The 16,917-nt window shown below is 37.9% G+C and overlaps 1 long non-coding RNA gene across 2 annotated transcripts in view; it reads right to left on the bottom strand.

The window, feature by feature from the left end:
- The window catches only part of LOC137637280 (uncharacterized), a 70,143-nt gene that overhangs the window by 19,202 nt on the left and 34,024 nt on the right, over positions 1 to 16,917 (bottom strand). For both annotated transcript variants that reach the window (XR_011043518.1, XR_011043517.1), the window contains exon 2: positions 14,863 to 15,024. This is a non-coding gene — a long non-coding RNA (uncharacterized lncRNA). The remainder of the gene's footprint in view (positions 1 to 14,862; positions 15,025 to 16,917) is intronic.

Below are 16,917 nucleotides of genomic sequence, written 5' to 3'. Positions count from 1 at the left end.
ACCACTACATTTCACACAAATGGAGTGGAGATCTAGAGAGGCTTTAGCAAGCCGGGTCTTACAACCTCTCACACACCTTCTAATACTCGAAGAAGAGTCAGACATTATGAAAAAATCGAAAGAGAGATCAAAACAACAATATCCAATCGGGCCAAGAAAATACCAAAAAAAAAAAACAAATCCAAAACGAGCGAAAGACAAAGCCAAAGTGTACTTCACTAAAATAACTGCAAATAACACAGGCTACAGCGAGCGAAATTCCAACGATGTCACCGGTGATAGGCAGGGAAGATCTGAGGAATAGTTGGAATGGTTCCAAGTACCTGGGTAGAGGGCACACAGGTGGTACACCTGGCTACCCAATCAGCGATTGCCGCGAGTTTTGAAATTCTGCCGTGACGTCAGGGACTAAGCTATATACAGTATATAACTACCAGGTAAGTGTGTTTAAAAATACAAATTACTCCAAAAACTTATGATTTGTTCCTACGCGAATATAAACCCTCGTTCTTTAATATGAGTTTTACCCTTAGGAGGGAGAAGTCTTAAAACCAACTGGCAGGTTTACATTCCTGGGAAATGTCTAAGAACTTTGGTACTGAATAGAAACAAAAGTGATGACTCATATCAGCCTCATAGACATGAAGATGAGGTATATGTTAGGATAAGTCCCTACTATGGACTGGTAGATCAAGGAAGAACCTATACCTGTATAATTGAAGTCAGTGATTGTATCATTATGGAAGCATTATAAACGACATAGCGAGATGTTTTCGTTGTTTTTTCCTCTTTGGCATGATGAAATTCTTTCCAAAACAAAGGAAAACAGATGTGAAAAAGGGAATGTCAGAGGAAAACAAAAACGTGAACTAAAATGTGTACAGGTATTAATTTCTGGCACTGTTGTTCTGTTGGTTCTTTATGCATGCTGCAAAAGATTTTTCATAACTCTGACCATCCTTTGCATCCAGATCTTCACAGAACGTACCATCCTGTACTGTGAATGTGAAAAGATGAATCATTTTAATGAAGTTAACATGAACAAATATTAAGGAAAGCAGAATATTAAAACAATTTAGATGAATTATAATAATCAAGTTAGGATATGTTGTTTAAATGTACGGTCATATGAGAACACGGCTGCATACATTTGTCTATCCTCCCCTTCATCCAGGAGGATAAGGGAGATAATTTTGAACAAACTTATTGCTAAGAAACGTTGCTCGATCATGTGGCTCAAATGCATCTATCGTCCGGTCAAGCACATACCAGAGTAACTGCTGCACCCTAAGGAAGAGGTAAAAAGCCAATCGATCTTACCTTCCCTTCTAAACTCACGTCATAACTGTCAATTTTTAGGCCCAAAGATGACTATTTTCAGCTAAAAATCAATTACCGCATGACTTTCACCTTTACAGTGAGCCCTCGCTACTTCGCGGTTCGACCATCGCGGATTTTTTTTCACAACGCATGTATATACATATATCGCGGATTTTCCGGAAATTTCGAAAAGGCCGCGATGTGACCGATGGTGCGAGATTGGAGAAAGTAAGGAAAATTGAATCATGATTGATTTCAATATAAATGAAACTTTGAGGAGCAACAAAGATATCATTTGTTAGAGAGATAGAGAGGGGTAAGGAATGGGAGGTAGTGAAAAGTAGCCCAGAGAGAGAGAGAGAGAGAGAGAGAGAGAGAGAGAGAGAGAGAGAGAGAGAGAGAGAGAGAGAGAGAGAGAGAGAGAGAGAGAGAGAGTGCGTGTGTGTGTGTTGTTTTAAATGTAATAAAAAAAAAATTTTATAGGTTATAACACATTGGTGCTTATGTAATATCAACTGTATACTGTAGACGGTTTGAATAAGTTAAGAAATGGTATAAACGATACTTTGTTAGTGTATCCGTACACTCTCAAGAGCGGCAGCTAGACGTCAGCTGATCTAATCACAGCCAAAAGTAAAACAAAAAGAAGTCAACAATACTCAATTTTTAAAACGTACCCGAAATTTAAAAACAAAAGTACAAGCTTTCTTAATGTGCAATTAACTATTTAAAGAGAAGCAATTTTCTAGAACAATGTAGCGGGATGTCAACAAAAACAAACCCCCCACACCCTTAATCACTCTTACTTCCTCAATATCCCACAATACAAACTTTCCCCTGACTCTACTTCAAACTGGACTATTGCACGAAGGGAAAAACAAACAAAACATAACCTTAAAACTATATTTACCGCAACCGAAAACAAAATCACACATTAAACAAAATTAACACAAAGACAGACAAAATAACACTTTTCACGAATCATAAACAATATTAAATATAAACCGTAACACCATTCAAATAAAAAAACCTTAACAACTTAAAATTAACACACCCAAAACCAATATTTGTTTATGAGTGGAACTCTTTATCCACACACACGTGACACACCAAAACCGATATTTGTTTATGTGTGGACGTCGTTGTCCACACAAGGGCCAACAATCCTTTTCGGCCAAAGCCACAACTCCCTGGCAGACGCAATACTGGCACAATCTGCTATAACTGCCTCACTTAATTTGGCAGTCTATATCGTCATCATCATCATCATCATCCTCATCAGTAACAGAAATCGAAATCGTAATTGTAATAAACAGGCCAGGTCGTCAACAGTTGATCAATCCACTAGAGCATTCTAAACACAAGTTCCTTAAGTAAGCCAAGTCATCAATAGTCAAGTTAAATTAAATCTTCTCCCCAAAGGAGGAATCGCGGCCTGCCAAAAAAAGAAAAAAAACGCTTACGAAAACTCCTAACTAAACTAAACTATCGCACTATAATCAAAGATAAACAATAAACTTTCTATCACTCATGAACGCGCCTAACAAAATAAATAAAAACAGTACTTACTCAGAATATAAAAAAAAGCTTCACAGCCGGCTTCCGAAGAGCAAAAAAAATACACAGCCGACTCCTACTATCGTTCGATATCCAATGCTTTCCCCCAAGACATTCATCACCACCCTATCCTAGCTAAAAAGGTAAACAAACAACCTCAATTATACCAACAATCTTTCCAACTTCAAACAATCATTCGCTAATTACCCTTTCCTCAGCGCGCACCGCGGACACACAAAACACGCACACACAAACGCACATACACACATACTCTCTCGCGCACGCGCGATCTAATAAAACTAAAGCAAATGAAATTCTCTCTCTCTCTCTCTCTCTCTCTCTCTCTCTCTCTCTCTCTCTGACAGAACTAAAGCAAATAAAATTCTTTCTTTCTTTCTCTCTCTCTCTCTCTCTCTCTCTCTGTGACAAACTAAAGCCAATACTGTAAACAATTTCTCTCTCTCTCTCTCTCTCTCTCTCTCTCTCTCTCTCTCTCTCTCTCTCTCTCTCTCTCTCTGACAGAACTAAAGCAAATAAAATTCTTTCTTTCTTTCTCTCTCTCTCTCTCTCTCTCTCTCTCTCTCTCTCTCTCTCTCTCTCTCTCTCTCTCTGTGACAAACTAAAGCCAATACTGTAAACAATTTCTCTCTCTCTCTCTCTCTCTCTCTCTCTCTCTCTCTCTTCTCTCTCTCTCTCTCTCTCTCTCTCTCTCTCTCTCTCTCTCTCTCCTGACAAAACTTAAACAAACACACTCACACTCTCTCTCTCTCTCTCTCTCTTGATTTGGCAAACAAAAAAAATAAATTAAAATAAAATTAATCCTCCACAATGTTTCCCAAAAAATAGTGGTTTGCTGATGAAATCGGATGCCGTATTTTTAGCAACGATTGAAATGGACGTAAAGTCGGCATAATTTTTTCGTTTCGTATTTAATTGACACTAAGAAAACTAATTTTAGTTTCTTCATCTATATGTAAGTATTGTATAACACGAAGAGAGAGAGAGAGAGAGAGAGAGAGAGAGAGAGAGAGAGAGAGAGAGAGAGAGAGAGAGAGAGAGAGAGAGAGATCAGCTGTTGTAATGAATGCCGTGTTTTTCTTTCGTGAGAATTTCATCGCCACAACTATAACAACAACATACTGTACTGAACTTTACAGTATTATACAGACTACTGTAATATGATAAAGTAAAATATTTGTAATAACCTATTTTATATGAAATGGGGCTATTTTTTTTTGTTTAAAATTTACATTTACGTACGTAAGACAACTCTCTCTCTCTCTCTCTCTCTCTCTCTCTCTCTCTCTCTCTCTCTCTCTCTCTCTCTCTCTCTCTCTCTCTCTCTCTCTCTCTCTCTCTCTTTCTCTCTAAAATGTTTTCCTGCTTTGCTACGTATGTATGATTTTATATAGATACGGTAAATAATATTTGTAATAACATTTTCTAAAAGCTTTTACTGTAATATCATTATTTATCACTTTCATCATGCGCGTTAAATGCCTTCGTTTGTTTACTGAGCGTACTTTATGACGCCGTCGTTTCAGGCGGCGTCATAAAGAAAAACATTTCATTTGGAAGTCCTAAGAAAAATTAAGTAAAACATTAGTAATAACAAAATCAACATACTGTACTGAATAATCAATATAATCGATGCAAAAACTAACCTATACACAGATGTGTAAATGCGTTTGTTTCTTCATTATGATCAGAAATAAACGTAAACAAAACAGTGGTTGCCATTTTTTATCGTGCTTTTTGGCATGTTTAGGAAACGCATGATATAAAATCACCTTTAATATTTGTGCCTGTTTTAGTTTAGGGTACTGTAGTACATGCATTAAGTGTTCTGTACATTAAAGGGTAGTTTGTTAACAGTACTACGTACAAGGGAAGGTTTTAAAAGTCTGAATATACATGTTAAATAAATACGTAAATATGGTGTCACTACTTCGCGGATTTTCACCTATCGCGGTCGGGTCTGGAACCTATCTACCGCGATAAACGAGGGCTCACTGTATACAAATTCCAGGCTTGGGTTAAAAAAAGAAGAATGGATTATTAAATCTTTTACCCCTAGGCTATTTGGAAATTTCCAACCCTTAACCCCCAAGGAACTCCACCAAGGACTCACTTTTCCGTTGTGCTGTCATTTTTTATATATCTGTAACACCAGGACCAACCCCAATAAATATGGCTATGACTGTCTTAAAACCATCCTTTAAGTAGATCCCTATAGCTCAAAAAGCCAGGGTATCAACACCAACAATGCAGTCTATTAACCCTTTAACCCCCAGGATATTTGGAAATTTCCAACCCTTAACCCCCAAGGGGCTATTTTTTTCCCAGCACATTTTGCAGTATATTTTTTTCAAATTGCTCTAACAGCCTTAATTTTTGTCATAGAGAGGTCAGGTTGGTCTCATTCTCTTGGAAAATGCCTGAATTTTCTCAAAAAATTTGTCAGACAGATGCTTATTTTTGAGTAAGTTTCATATGCAGAAGGTTTGTGTATGTTGTTGATGTCTTTATTTGTGGGTTTTGTTAATTAATAAGAGATGGGGAGACAAATGCAGTTAGTAGTAATTGTAAAGATATAGAAAGAGTTGTGGAGAGACAGGAGAGTGAACGGGAGTTAGGTAGGATGTTTTCAACTAATTTCGCTGACTCCAGGGTTCTTTCCCGTAAACAACCCCCCCAAACGACAGGATCCGTTCTTGAATGTCGAACGGAACATAGACGAATGAGACGTGGAAGCCGGGAAAAAGTCACGTGATTAAGGATAGCTTGACACGCCCAGGACGACCATATATAAGCAACGAGAAGACGGCATCTCGCTCTCTTCCTAGTAGTCACTCTGTATAATAGGTCTAACGACCTACTTAACCTGCCGGGTCTCCTTGACGACCAACCCGTGGCGGCTGCCTATACCAAATTGAGGGACGGCGATTACGTAGAATACTAAAGCAGCCGCGAAATTACAGGGGAACAATTACCCCTGAGAACGAGGACGACGAACAAAGTTACTACGCCCGCACCTGAGTGTCTGTGAGTGCGTTTGGCGAGACGTCCCAGAGCGACCGAGAGGCGTGACGTCCCCGAGTGACCAAGGCGTGTCTAGAACTTCGCGCCAGCCTTCCCAACACCTGACGAAGGCTTATACTTCAGCGACGACAGTAGGCCTATAGATGACGTTTAGGCCTAACTAAACCAGGATTCACCAAATTCTCCAGCCAGTGTCAAGACGTCTGAGTTCATCACTAAGTGTTAATGTAGAAACCACGCTTTTGTTTTTGACTGCTTGTAAGTGCCTGTTCAAACCCCTTTTTATGTCTAGTAAAGAAAGAAACCAGCATTCGTATCCCTCACCCACGAAACTTTGCTTATGTAAACTCCTGAGAGAAATTCAATTAATATTAAACTAAAGGAAGAGGTAAGATACTAGACTAATTAAGAAGTTATTGCAAAAAAAATCAAGGACTTCTTCACAAATGGTGGCATCGTTAAGGGATACTGTGCCGTGTTGTATTAAGTTTGAACTAATACTGGCTTTATTTCAGGAAAGTGCTGAAACCCCCTTTTATGTGTCGAAGAAATACAAAACAATCTCAAGAAAAACAGAGGGAAACCAAAGGAGTCGTGAACCAATGGATATGTGAGTAGTTTGCATGTTTTCGTTCACTCTCTTGTTTTGTATAAATACTGTCTCTCTATAGAATAGGAAGTTAGGGCATTTGTCTCTCGTAAGAAAATTTTGGTGTTTTAATTTTTCCTTTTTTTGTGATATGAGTCTGGACAATATTTTCCAAAGACTTACACAATATCAATACGACTTGAGATTAACTGCAGACAGACGGTCGCGAAGTGCTAGTGTAGGAAGACGTCAAAATCTGACTAGAAACCGAAGTTCGAGTCCGGTAAGAGCAAATATTGCCGATATGAATTCCGCTGGGCTGATCACACAAACCACACGGTTTTGTGGAAATGTAAGTAGGGATAATCCCGACAAACAAAGGTTAGAGAAATACAGTGTAGATAAGTGGTTAGCGGACACAGAGAATAGGATCGCTAGTTTTAAAATAACTGACGATGTTGCAAAAATTAAACAGGCAATGATGTTAGTCAACGTAGACGTAGGGGATGCTCACCCTACATTAAACGGTAAGGCCTTTGAAAAAATTACCACTTTCAACGAGTTCAAGGAGGAATGCAGACTATTGTGGCGATCGGCCAAGGAGACCGATCGGTTGTCGAACTTGTATAGGCTTACCTCAACTAATAAATGTGAAGGTGAATCCAGGGCCAGTTGGCGTGCCCAGGTTAGGGATCAGGTAAGAGCAGTTAGGGAAGACTTTTTGTCATTGCCCACAATCACGGTAGGAGACGGAACCAAGTTTAGTAAGGATAATAAGAACCTGGTAGATATAGATGAAGTTCTAAATCTTGTGGCCTACAGTAAGATGTATGCGGCCTTGTTGGAAGACCTAAAGTTAGATCCTGCCCAGAAAACCACAAAAACACCGAACGAATGTCAAGAAATTATACAGAAAAACGAGACCGGTAGGAATAAACATTACCCTAAAGATTATCAAAATAACCAGCCCCCTGGCAAGTCAAATGAAGAAAGAAGAGGAAATTATAATGAAACATATAAATCTAGAGGGAATTATCATCATAAGGGAGCTAGACCAAAGAATAGGTATTGCCAGTATTGTCAAAGAGGAGGTCACACAGACCAAGAATGTTGGTACCAAGGTAAGAAACATAATAAACCCTCCGAAAATACTCCTCAGGTACAGGCAAGGGATAACTCAAACCCTACTAATTACTCCGAAGAAAAACAAGGTAATAGAAAGTGACTAGAAGAGCAGGATAGGAGTCCAGGAAATAGGGAAACCAAAGAATGGAAGGATGTTGCAGGTAGCGGAGGTACATCCACGTTGCCAGCAACATATTTATCCTTCCGACAGCAATCATTACCCAAGACAAATATCAAGATAGAAGGTAAAGAATGTCTTAGTTTGTTAGATTCAGGAAGTACTGTAAATCTCATAGGGCTCCATACCTTAACTGATTATTTGAATATACCTATTTCTGCAATTAGGAGTGAGGATACATTAATTCAGGGGATAACTGGCAATCAGCTTAACAATGTAGGAGCCATAGATTTAAACATTGAATTGCTAGAGAAGAAGTGTCAAGTGCCATTTTTGGTTTTGCAAGAAGTAGCATTTCCCGCTCGAGCTTTGATTTCTTTTGCAACAATGCAAGATTTTGGCATAGTTTTTGATTGTCAAGACAGAAGATTAGTTCTAAAGGGAAATAATCAGGAAGTCTGTTTCCAACTTGTTGATGACAAGTCCACTACAAATTTGGCCAATTTGCAGGGGACCGCTTCGATAGTTGAAACACACTCCGGTTCAGAAAGAGAAAGGGAAATCAAAGTAAAATCAGAAGAAAGGGAGAAAGAAGAGAATTTAGCAATTGCACCCAGAAAGGGAGAAATTACTTCTTGTAAAGGTAGCACACATACTAAGGATGAAAATGTCGACAGAGAATCTGAGAGAATAGATAAAAGGGAATTCCAAGAAGTTTTGCTGCTAGGCACATTGAATTCACAAGAATTAAGACACTTAAGAGAAACAGAATCTCAAAAAGGAGGAGATGAAGATTCATGTTTTTGTACTCAAGTACAAACTGGGGAGATAAGTCTGATCAGCACAGCAGATGCAAACAAAATAAGATTTAGGCTAGCTAGAGATGTAGTACTACTGCCCAATACTCTTACTAGAGTATATTTGATAACCCGCCTACACACAAATAATGATGTAATCTTGACCCCAGAAGGATTACCAGAATATGTCAGAAAGGATAACTCATTTGTTCAGATGGAGGGATTAGCCTGTACTACTTATGTCATGAATTATTCTGATAAAAGACTCCATTTGTTAGCGGGTACAGAATTTTGTACAGGAATAGAAGTTACACACAAAATGATTCCGTTAGAGGAGGAAGCATTCTTTACCATAGGAAACATTGATGCAGGAATAGATAGGGAGATAGATAACACCGATTTTCCTGAGTACCGTAAAAGGTTAATAGAAACCTTAAATAAATATAGGCCGGGCATAGCAATTACAGGTGATAGGTTAGGTAGGACTGAGGTGTTAAGACATAAGATAATCCTAGATGATGGAGCCAAACCCTTTTTCATACCTAATTATAAATTACCTATCAGCCAACGTCCAATAGTAGATAAAATGATAGAAGAAATGAAAGAAGAAGGAGTGGTCATACCCTCTAAATCACCTTATAATTCTCCCATGTTGTTGATTCCAAAGAAAGATGGAAGTTACAGATTAGTGATTGATTATCGCAAGTTGAATGCGAACACAGTTCCTGATAGGATGCCCATGCCTGTAATAAACGATGTTTTGGCTCAGTTAGGAGGAGCAAAGATCTTCTCATCCTTAGATCTACTAAGTGGATATTGGCAAGTACCTTTAGACGAAGAATCAAAGCCATTAACTGCCTTCAGCACACATAAAGAACACTTAGAATTTCAGGTAATGCCATTTGGGTTAACATCAGCTCCATTGACTTTTGTAAGGTTAATGTTACAGATCTTAGGAGACATAGAGAATGTGTCAGTCTATTTAGATGATGTCATTATATTTAGCAAAGATATAGAGAGCCATTTCGGAACCATAGAAATCGTTTTAGAACGACTAAGACTGGCAGGATTAAAGATAAAGGTTAAGAAATGTCAATTCTTGAGGAAATCATTAGAATATTTAGGACATGTGATCAGTGCTGATGGATTACGCATGCAAGAAGGAAAAATAAAGGCGATTGTGGAATATCCTGCTCCACAAAATTTGAAAGGTGTAAGAAGATTTTAGGGATGATAGGATACTATAGACCATTTGTCAAAAATTTTGCTACTATAGCTAAACCATTGACAGAATTAACTAAGAAGGATGTAGAGTTTGAATGGAAAGCAGAGCAAGAGGAGGCTTTTCAAAAGTTGAAGGAGAAATTAATCCAAGATCCTATCTTAGTGTATCCAGACTTTAGCAAGCAATTTTACTTAGCATGTGATGCTTCGAATACAGGAATAGGAGCGGTATTGTTACAGAAGGCAAAAACCCGAATGAGGGTAGTATATTATGCAAGTAGAGTCCTGAATGCGGCCGAACGAAATTACAATACCACAGAAAAGGAATGTTTAGCCATTTATTGGGCACTGAGAAAGTTTCGGCACATTTTGTTAGGACACAAAGTAAATGTACTTACTGACCATAAACCCATCTGTGACCTATTTAAGAAAAGAGCTTTCACTAATAACTTAAAGTTTAATCGATGGTTTATTAGTGTGCTAGAGTTTGCTCCAGAATTTAGATACATTCCAGGTAAGTTTAATACTTTAGCAGATGGATTATCTAGAGCACAAGAGGATACTGAAAGAATTATCACAACTAACACTTTTTGTTTCAGCTGTCAGGTCGTAGACTTAGATTTGGAGAGAGTTAAAATAGAACAAGAGAAACAAGAAAGTATCAGGAAAATAATAGGAGATTTGCTACAAGATGAAACCTCTAGGTCAGATTTTGAATTAATAAATGGGATATTATATAAGAAGGCTAAGGATAGGAGTGCTTGCTCTAGACTATATGTGCCTGACACCCTGACTAAAGAAGTATTAACTCTAACACATACCCACAAGTTGGCAGGACATCCAGGAATCAAAAAGACTCTGAGAACAATAAATAGAAATTATTTTTGGCCTAAGTGCAGCGAAGAAGCAAAGCAATTTGTAAATGAATGTCAAACTTGTAATAGGCATAAAGGTCATGTAAATGTCAGAGCTCCTTTAGAAAAATATCCTAGTAATTTAAACCCTTTTGAGGTAGTTCAGATGGATCATATAGGACCCTTTCCAAAAACTTTGAGAGGAAATAAATATATACTGGTATTCATTGATTATTTGACTCGGTATTTAGAAATTGTCCCAGTCAGAGATAGAACTGCAGTTTCTGTTGCAGAAGCTTTAAAGACCAGAATACTCACAAGACATTCGTGTCCGGAGGTACTTTTGTCGGACAATGCACCCGAATTCACCAGTGAGGTAATGAAAAAGCTTTGTGAATTTTTTGAGATAAAGAAATGCGAGATAACCCCTTATAAGCCGAGTTCAAATGGGACAGTGGAAAGGGCCAATAAGAAGATACTGGATGTACTGCGAACTATCATTAGTCCAACTACAGAAGATTGGGACCTAGCGTTAGAGGACGTTCAGTTTACTTTGAATAACACAGTAAATGAGACAGTAGGAGAAACCCCACACTTTTTGCTTTATGGTTATCAGAAAAGACTGCCAAACTCATTGTTAGATGACGCAAAACCTCCTAGGCACACATATGATTACCAGGACTATATAGCTTGGAAACTGCAAAGAACCTTTCAAATAATAAGACAAACCAGACAATCTTTAGAAAAGGGCCAACAGGTAAATAAGAAATACTATGACACAACTAGTTCCATGACTGACCTGAAGATAGGCTCACAAGTATATATAAAGGTACATGTAAAGGAAGGACCAAATGAAAAGGTATCTCCCAAATTTGAAGGTCCTTATAGAGTGTTAGAAAGGGAAAGGAATAATAAATTTAAGCTGATACATGAACAGAATTTAGATGTAAGGTATGCCCATTGGAATCATATGAAGGTTGTAAAAACTAATCCATGGTCCTCTCAACTTCTACAGGAAGTGGTGGAAAAACTTCCTTCTGATCCTACCCCTGGTGGTCGGTATCACTTGCGAAATAGACATTAAAAGTGGGGCCTTGATACAAAATCATGGAAAAGGTGAACTGTTAACAGATTTTGCTGTAGTAAAAATTAATGTCAATTCAATATTAGAAAGGGAAGAACATTTGAACCAGTTAGATAAAGAACTACGGAAGTGCATACTAACCCATAGTGATTCTGCCTTTGTAGAAGTATTAAGAAATTTACAGGGTAAAATTGAAGACATTGTCAGGCCTCAAAGAAACAAGAGATCTTTATTACCTTTTGTAGGTAGTGCATTTAGTGCTTTGTTTGGAGTGGCTACAGAAAACGATGTAAGAGGTTTGACTGATCGTGTAGAACTAATCGAGAAATGGGCTAATCAGAAGGGTAATCTTATAAGTACTCTAATAGAAAATAATAATAAGAATGTAGAGAACATAAAAAAGATGGTGGAATTTATTAATCAAGTTAACGTGAATGTTTCTGATAAAATAGGTGACATAGAACAAGTGTTTAAGTTGATTCATGAAGTAGAAATCGAGATTGGTGATCACAAGGAATCTGTGAACGGACTAATAAATGCACAAAAGGGAATACTCAGCCCTGCTATCATTTCTCCAAAAACTTTGAAAGAAATTATCGATTGGTGTATGGTAAATAGCCATTCCAAGCCTTTGCTAGAAGATATATTTTGGTATTACACAATGTCAACTGTGAAAGTAACAAAAGGGTATTTGTTGGTATTGATCCCCTTCAAGGGTATGAATTTGTTTGACCTATATACAATACATCCTTTCCCAGTTAAGATAGGAAATGCAACAATAATTTGGAACCATCCGAAGGTTCGTCTAGCATTGGATAAGAACAAGTTGTTGATGATTATTTTAGAAGAAGGTGATTTAGAACAGTGTGTGTTGATAAGTGAAAGTCAATCCATGTGCAATTTTGTGCAAATTAAACAACCTATGAGCAATTTTCCGTGTATCCAAGGTATTTTCTTTGAGAATTATGAGTTGATGAGAGAGTGTAAATTTGAAACTTTTGCTTTGCCATACAGGGCATTACATTTAGGTAATGAGATTTTTGTTTATGTACAAAGTACTAAAAATGCAGAAGTTACTTGTGATGGGAAGACTCAAACATTTCAGTTAGGAAACTTGAAGTCATTTGCAGATTCTTGCTCAGTAGTGATAAATGATTATCTCTATTATGTACCAAGTGTGTTTTTGCATTATGAATTAAATCAATCTTCCATTGCAAAGAGTTACGAGAACAAGATTAATCATTTTCAGCTAGACAAATTAACAGTGGTAGAAAATGTGGCAATGCCACTTGATAATGATTATGTTCTGTTTTACAAGAAAGATGTTGCACCATTTCTGACTATGTGTAATGTGTTTTTGATTGTACTTATTACTGTGGTAACGTATAATGTGGTGAAGTATTTGGTTTTCAGAAAATTGGAAAGGATTAGTGAGTTGCTACTAGTTATTACTGGGAAACCTAAAGAATAGGTTTGTTGTTTTGTTGTATGTGAGGATTCTATAAGAATCCTAGTAGCTGGCCGAGTGGTGTCAGACAGATGCTTATTTTTGAGTAAGTTTCATATGCAGAAGGTTTGTGTATGTTGTTGATGTCTTTATTTGTGGGTTTTGTTAATTAATAAGAGATGGGGAGACAAATGCAGTTAGTAGTAATTGTAAAGATATAGAAAGAGTTGTGGAGAGACAGGAGAGTGAACGGGAGTTAGGTAGGATGTTTTCAACTAATTTCGCTGACTCCAGGGTTCTTTCCCGTAAACAACCCCCCCAAACGACAGGATCCGTTCTTGAATGTCGAACGGAACATAGACGAATGAGACGTGGAAGCCGGGAAAAAGTCACGTGATTAAGGATAGCTTGACACGCCCAGGACGACCATATATAAGCAACGAGAAGACGGCATCTCGCTCTCTTCCTAGTAGTCACTCTGTATAATAGGTCTAACGACCTACTTAACCTGCCGGGTCTCCTTGACGACCAACCCGTGGCGGCTGCCTATACCAAATTGAGGGACGGCGATTACGTAGAATACTAAAGCAGCCGCGAAATTACAGGGGAACAATTACCCCTGAGAACGAGGACGACGAACAAAGTTACTACGCCCGCACCTGAGTGTCTGTGAGTGCGTTTGGCGAGACGTCCCAGAGCGACCGAGAGGCGTGACGTCCCCGAGTGACCAAGGCGTGTCTAGAACTTCGCGCCAGCCTTCCCAACACCTGACGAAGGCTTATACTTCAGCGACGACAGTAGGCCTATAGATGACGTTTAGGCCTAACTAAACCAGGATTCACCAAATTCTCCAGCCAGTGTCAAGACGTCTGAGTTCATCACTAAGTGTTAATGTAGAAACCACGCTTTTGTTTTTGACTGCTTGTAAGTGCCTGTTCAAACCCCTTTTTATGTCTAGTAAAGAAAGAAACCAGCATTCGTATCCCTCACCCACGAAACTTTGCTTATGTAAACTCCTGAGAGAAATTCAATTAATATTAAACTAAAGGAAGAGGTAAGATACTAGACTAATTAAGAAGTTATTGCAAAAAAAATCAAGGACTTCTTCACAAATTATCAAAAATATGAAAAAATTGAATCTTATAGCATTTTTTGCGAGGACGTACCGGTACGTCCATGGGGGTAAAGGGATGGCTTTTGTGAAACATACCAGTACGTCCTTTGGGGGTAAAAGGGTTAAGGCCAAATGCTTCATCCCTTACACATCAGGCATATCATCAACCCATACCTCAAAGTAATTCACTATACTGTACCTAAAAACCGTAATTAATCCCTATAACAATACTGTATCACTGTCCTGTACTACAGTAAATAGAGCACTTGATCTGTACTTATTCACATAGTATACAGTACTGTATAAATCTAGAATACAACTATGCTAGTCATCAAATAATAGAAAATATTTTTAAAATCACCACAATGTAAAGTAGAACACAAACCTTATCTTGCAATGGAATTTATAGAATAGAGAATTAAAATAAAGTGGTTCCAAATTCAACATGATATATGACAAAATACATCATGGTCATTTAGTATTGTACAAAACCAATAAGAAATTTCCATTTTAACGAGGATTTAATTGCTAAATGTATATTTTTATTGAAAGAATAAAAACATCAGCTACTTACTGATCAATTATATTTACCTGTTCTTTCTTCAGAACACTGAATACACCGTTATTGAGCCATCATAAAAATGAATGTTCTTGCGAACATTACTTGCATGTTCCTTTCCAAAACTAGCTTGGGTTAGGTCACTTCACTTGCATAAAAGTTCATATCTTGCTGGATAATATTTAACAAGTAACCTGGAATATAAAGAAAAATTAGAAAATGCACATACAAAACAGCTTAACCTTTTTACCACCAAAGGACGTACTGGTACGTTTCACAAAAGCCATCCCTTTACCCCCATGGACGTACCGGTACGTCCTTGCAAAAAAATGCTATAAAAATTAGTTTTTCATATTTTTTGATAATGTTTTGAGAAAATTCAGGCATTTTCCAAGAGAATGAGACAAACCTGACCTTTCTATGACAAAAATTAAGGCTGTTAGAGCAATTTAAAGACACTATACTGCAAAATGTGCTGGGAAAAAAAATAACCCCCTGGGGGTTAAGGGTTGGAAAATTCCAAATACCCCGGGGGTAAAAGGGTTAAATGAACAATAGCATAGTACAGTATTAATGTGGCTTATGAGGGGCCGTATATATTAGCATAGCATAAAACTAATTCCAAGAATATACAAACAAGCCTTTATTAAATTATGCAACTAACTTTTTGATGACTAATTTCCTCTTAAAGGGTTAAATATTAAACAATTTTTCTTCCTCTTCTGATTTTATGGGATTAAGAGCGAAAAGGCTTTTCTTTATCAGCCACATGACCAAATAAAAATTTGTGGTATTAAATATGAAAGGAGATTTATCTAGACTAAATATTTGACATCCAGGATAAATAATTACAGTACAGTATTACCGACTCTTTTCATTACTAATCATTATTCATCCAGATGGATTAGCAATATTGAATCACATAAAGTACTGTACTACTAACTAATGGCATCCATAACACTTCCATAAAAGATATTCCTTAGTCACAAATAACCAATTCAATATACAGTATAGACTAACATTGAGTTTTCCAAGTCTTGAAACTCTGGGGTCATTATGAAGAGTATTTCAAATATAAAATATCCATGAATCAAAGGGACAACCAGAGAACCAACCAGGAAACCAAAAAAGATAAAATTGACATGACTTGGTAATAAACCTAGTCACGAAGTAGGAAAGATGTGAGAGAGGCAAGAGAGCGTGCTGGAAATAGGAATGAATGGCGAGCGATTGTGACGCAGTTCCGGTAGGCCCTGCTGCTTCCTCCGGTGCCTTAGATGACCGCGGAGGTAGCAGCAGTAGGGGATTCAGCATTATGAAGCTTCATCTGTGGTGGATAATGTGGGAGGGTGGGCTGTGGCACCCTAGCAGTACCAGCTGAACTCGGTTGAGTCCCTGGTTAGGCTGGAAGAACGTAGAGAGTAGAGGTCCCCTTTTTTGTTTGTTTCATTTGTTGATGTCGGCTACCCCCCAAAATTGGGGGAAGTGCCTTTGGTATATGTATGTATGTATGTATGTACGAAGTAACCAATTCAATATATAGAATAACATTGGGTCTTCAAAGTTTTGAAACTCTTGAGTCAGTATAAAAAGCACTTCAAATTCAAAATATCCCTGAATCAAGGGGACAACCACAGAACCAACCAAGAAACCAAAAATAATAAAACTGACATGGCTTGGTGGGAGCCTTTGTAGGGTGACGGCCAGATCCGTTTTCATTCATAGAAAATGGGAATATTAGAAAGTGGGGTGGACTGTGGCCGTCATTCTAAAATCGAGTTCGTAGAAGACTGGAATATTCTGAACTGTGGCCGTCGTTCTAAAAACGATTTTGGCGGGAGAAGCTAACTTAAAAAACCCACGTAACCTATGCTAAAAGCCGTATCCTTACCCAGGGGAGCTTTGCCCCCCCCCCTACCTACTACGGGAGCGAGAAGATTCGTGGCCGGAGTAAGAACTCGAGCCACAAATTTTCAGGTAATTTAGGGTTTTCGGCAAAAAACATAAAAGTGTGCGCTTAAGCACATATTTAAGATCCGTAGACCATTTCCAAACGTTTTTATCCTATACAAGATAACAGTCGGAGC

This window comes from Palaemon carinicauda, unplaced genomic scaffold (genome assembly GCF_036898095.1).
Source record: "Palaemon carinicauda isolate YSFRI2023 unplaced genomic scaffold, ASM3689809v2 scaffold63, whole genome shotgun sequence".
Classification (NCBI taxonomy): domain Eukaryota; kingdom Metazoa; phylum Arthropoda; class Malacostraca; order Decapoda; family Palaemonidae; genus Palaemon; species Palaemon carinicauda.
The sequence above is the reverse complement of the archived record's forward strand: the minus strand, read 5'-3'. Positions and strand labels throughout refer to the sequence as shown.